The 5167-nt window shown below is 44.7% G+C and overlaps 1 pseudogene; it reads left to right on the forward strand.

Annotated features, from left to right (window-relative positions):
- Positions 1-1773: 1773 nt before the first annotated feature.
- LOC122256543 (uncharacterized) lies at positions 1774-5065 on the forward strand (annotated as a pseudogene).
- The last annotated feature ends 102 nt before the right edge of the window (positions 5066-5167 follow it).

Below are 5167 nucleotides of genomic sequence, written 5' to 3' on the forward strand. Positions count from 1 at the left end.
AAAGAGAAATTGAATATCCACTTATTTTTTCTTCTTCTCCTTTTTTTTATTCTTCTTCTTTTCTTTTTATTATTTACTTCTTGCCCCCCCTTCCCCCCTTCTTTCTTTCTCTCTCTCTCTCTCTCCTTCTTTCTCTCTGTCTGTCTCTCTCTTTCTTTCTCTCTCTCTCTCTCTCTCTCCCCCTCTCTCTCTCTCTCTATCTATCTATCTCTCTCTTCCTATCTAGACGATTTCTAGTCTCTGTTGTAGCACTTTCTTGCCTTTGCGTTTTTGGTTACTTGGGAGACATTTTTTTTTTATCTATCTATTCACGTTTTCGGTAATGGTTTATTCGTCCTTGTATGAATAAAGCAAATGTTATGGTTGCGTTGGAGTTTTTATTTTTTTTTTTGGGGGGGGGTCAAATGTTTAGTATGATAGTATTTGGCAGAGTTATATTCTATTTTTAGGAGTGTTTTGATATTGATTTTGATATTTACGAAGGTATGAAATGGATTCGAATGCTGTTTCCTTTTGTGAAGGGATTTGAAAAAAAACACAAAATATATATAAGAATTTATATTGCATTTTGTACGAAAAACATTTTCCTTCCGAATGGGGTGTTTAAAACCCTTAAAAATCCAGTGATTATTTCCTCTTGAACAAAATATCCGAAATGACATAAAATATCAAATTCACCTTATCATCATTATCAATATCATTGTCTCTCTTCTTCATTTTTATTATCATTGTCTTTCTTCTTCATTCTCATCATCCACCCTACCCTTCTACCTCTCCTTTATCTCCTCATCCCCCCTTCGTATCCTTCCACAACACACACACAACACAAGGACCTCCTTTCCTCTTGAATCCCATGTCTCAAGAACCGATCCTCTTGCAAAGGGAGTTGCAACCCAAACACCCCGACGCACATTCTCAAGTATAAGGAAGGAGGTCCTTGCGATGCTTATCTCCCTCCATCAGTTGCAAGTCGAGACACTTCGGAGATGCACGCGTTCCTGTGATCTCCTGGACGATGCGCAACAATGCAAGACATAAGTCATCGTGTTTGTTTGTCTTTCTCGTTGTTGTTGTTGTTGGGTTCTGGATAATTGCTGTTTGTCTCTCGGTGATATTCTGGTATGAAGTTATGATGATGGAATTTAGTGCTTTTTAGATACACTTTAAGTCCAGAAATTAAAAAATAGACACACTTTAAGTCCAGAAATAAAAAAATAGACACACTTTTGGTCCAGAAATTTTTAAAAAATAGACACACTTTAACTATAGAAATAAAAGTAATAATAAGTACAAGAGTAGATAATAAGATAAAGAAGCCCTCATTTTTTAAAAAGTCTTCAGATGAGGTCCCACCAGCCTTAAGACCACCGTTTGACGCCACAGCCAACCTCATACCCCTCATACCCACATACCCAGGCATCAACCTCTCCTTCAGCCCTGTCGTAAGAGTACCATAAGCCTTCACACTGATTCTCGTAGCCTGTTGAGGGTAAGCCTCGAGTGTATTATCGTCGATCGCGCTATCACTTGGCGCAACCCCAGCGTGTCCACAGTAACGCCTCCACCACCTCCGAATTTCTTAAGAGATAATGGCACTTTTCTTCTCGTCAACCGCCCCGCGACCGTCGCAGCTGACAGTTATCATGCCCCGCCTCCCGCGCGACGCAGCGCATGATGGTCGTAAATCCCGGGAGACGAGGCGTGGTTTCGCCTCTATGTTTAGCGCTCCCCCCTTCGAATGGCCTTAGTCAAAGGGACTCGAGACGAGATGAGATGGCGAGACGGGAGATTCTGCTCGAGATTCGAGTCGGAGGGCAAGCATCGCGGGAGGAAGTGAAGCGGTCAGAACGGCCGCTGGACACGCCTCCTCCTATGACTTTGGAGATCAGCAAATGAGGCACTTAAGTGTCCCTTTATCCTTCAAGTGGTGTATAAGATTTTGAGGCTTTGTATCAGATGAGCTACCACGTGCTCTTGATTAGGGATTGTGAGCCTTAGATCCACCGTGCAGAAGGGTTATTCACAATCTGCACGCCCGCAGCCCGTAGACAGCCAAGTTTTGCTCACTTCACTTCACTTCTTTATTACAGATAAGAATCCGACGAAGAATGTCATTAGTCGTACTATAAGAAATAACATGTAGTGAGATACAAGACCATACAAGCGCGATAGAAATATTTCAAAAAATGAAACGCGCAGAGAAACAAGATTTCTCGAATGTTCCAACACACACACTTTTTTTTTTCTTTTCTTTTTTCGTTTTAGCGTCTGTTAAAATCGCATATGAAATTCTTAGGAAATTACGACTAATGCATTCTGTCTTCCCTCGAGCCAAGACATCATAAGGAACCCCACGTTTTGGTCACCATTGACACCACCATAAGAAACGTAACATATTCCATAACGAGAGGAATATAGTGTGTGTTTTTTTCTCTTTTTTTCTTTTTTTCTTTTTTTTTACAGGGTAAAATTTCGCTCGAGGGAGGAATTAAGGGAGAACCTTGTGTTATGACAAAGAAACGATTGTGTTTTTGTCATTTTGGTCTCTTTGTGTGAGTATTAATGGGCGTTTCTTATGTACGTACACTTGTAAGCACACATACATATACATATATATATGCATACATTATAAATGTGCATAGACCATATGAATAAATTATTATAGAAGTGCACACTGTTTAAGTACAACCATTAGATGTTCAGATTGTAAAGTTACTTTTCTTTTTTTTTATAAGATAGATAATAAGAAACAAAGATAAAAAGGATCTATAAAGGTTATTCATTTCTGTTACACATTCCAGAGAGGAATTAGGTGGAGTATTTCACTCCATGGAAATACTTTATTTAGTCTTTGTACAGGAGAAAGAATGAAGGCCCTACTTTTAAGTGCACATGTATATGGGTAAAGAAGTAGATAGGTAGATAAATCAGTAGATAGATAGATAGATAGATAGGCAGATAGATAGAAAGATAAATAAAGAAACATATATGTAGATAAATAAATAATTAGATAGGTAGGTAGGTAGATGGATGGACGGATAGATGAATAGGTGGATAGATAAGTAGTTAAAGGAATAGGCAAGTAGAAAAATAGGCAGGCAGACGGACATACATGCATACAGACAGAAAGACAGACATATAAATAAGCAGATACATAAACAGACAAGTAGATAGACTCCCACAATCCCGAACCTACATATATATATATATATATATATATATATATATATATATATATATATATATATACATATATATATATATATACATATATACACCTCCGTATGTAAACGAACATCTACAGATTGAACTGTCCCGCTGCGGCTCCTAGCAACTCCCAGTAACTCCCAGTAACTCCCAACAACTCCCAACAACTCCCAACAACTCCCAGAAACTCCCAACAACTCCCAGCAACTCCCAACAACTCCCAGTAACTCCCAGTAACTCCCAGCAACTCCCTGGAACTCCCAGCAACTCCCTGGAACTCCCAGCAACTCCCTTGAACTCCCAGCAACTCCCTGGAACTCCCAGCAACTCCCTTGAACTCCCAGCAACTCCCTGGAACTCCCAGCAACTCCCTTGAACTCCCAGCAACTCCCTGGAACTCCCAGCAACTCCCTTGAACTCCCAGCAACTCCCTGGAACTCCCAGCAGCTCCCTTGAACTCCCAGCAACTCCCTGGAACTCCCAGCAACTCCCTGGAACTCCCAGCAACTCCCTGGAACTCCCAGCAACTCCCTGGAACTCCCAGCAACTCCCAGTAACTCCCAGTAACTCCCAGCAACTCCCAGTAACTCCCAGCAACTCCCAGCAACTCCCAGCAACTCCCAGTAACTCCCAGTAACTCCCAGCAACTCCCAGTAACTCCCAGCAACTCCCAGCAACTCCCAGTAACTCCCAGCAACTCCCAACAACTCCCAGTAACTCCCAACAACTCCCAGCAACTCCCAGTAACTCCCAGTAACTCCCAGCAACTCCCAGTAACTCCCAGCAACTCCCAGCAACTCCCAGCAACTCCCAGTAACTCCCAGCAACTCCCAACAACTCCCAGTAACTCCCAGCAACTCCCAGCAACTCCCTGGAACTCCCAGCAACTCCCTGGAACTCCCAGCAACTCCCTTGAACTCCCAGCAACTCCCTGGAACTCCCAGCAACTCCCTTGAACTCCCAGCAACTCCCTGGAACTCCCAGCAACTCCCTTGAACTCCCAGCAACTCCCTGGAACTCCCAGCAACTCCCTGGAACTCCCAGCAACTCCCTTGAACTCCCAGCAACTCCCTGGAACTCCCTGCAACTCCCTGGAACTCCCAGCAACTCCCTGGAACTCCCAGCAACTCCCTGGAACTCCCAGCAACTCCCAGTAACTCCCAGTGACTCCCAGCCCCTCCCAGTAACTCCCAGCAACTCCCAGTAACTCCCAGTAACTCCCAGCAACTCCCAGCAACTCTCAGTAACTCCCAGTAACTCCCAGTAACTCCCTGCAACTCCCAGTAACTCCCTGCAACTCCCAGCAACTCCCAGTAACTCCCTGCAACTCCCAGCAACTCCCAGTAACTCCCAGCAACTCCCAGCAACTCCCAGTAACTCTCAGCAACTCCCAGTAACTCCCAGTAACTCCCAGCAACTCCCAGTGACTCCCTGCAACTCCCAGCAACTCCCAGTAACTCCCTGCAACTCCCAACAACTCCCAGTAACTCCCAGCAACTCCCAGCAACTCCAAGTGACTCCCTGCAACTCCCAGTAACTCCCTGCAACTCCCAGCAACTCCCAGTAACTCCCTGCAACTCCCAGCCACTCCCAGCAACTCCCAGCAATTCCCAGTGACTCCCAGTAACTCCCAGCAACTCCCAGCACCTCCCAGCAACTCCCTGTAACTCCCAGCAACTCCCAACAACTCCCAGCAAATCCCAGTAACTCCCATCAACTCCCATCAACTCCCAGTATCCCCCAGCAACTCCCAGCAACTCCCAGCACCTCCCAGCAACTCCCAGCTTCGGAGGTCAGTCTCGCCAAAGGGCTGGACGCAAGACTGGCCTCTAGCGGCGTGGCGGCGTCTAAGCCCTGAGTCGCCAAGGTGAGATATTGACAGTCAACAAAGCAAGTTGCCAAGGAGTCCCGAGCTCAGTAAACAACGGTCAATATAAACACAACGATCCATCTACTGGGT

Source organism: Penaeus japonicus, unplaced genomic scaffold (genome assembly GCF_977035675.1).
Source record: "Penaeus japonicus unplaced genomic scaffold, GWHDUDI00000001_assembly GWHDUDI00000032, whole genome shotgun sequence".
Lineage (NCBI taxonomy): Eukaryota > Metazoa > Arthropoda > Malacostraca > Decapoda > Penaeidae > Penaeus > Penaeus japonicus.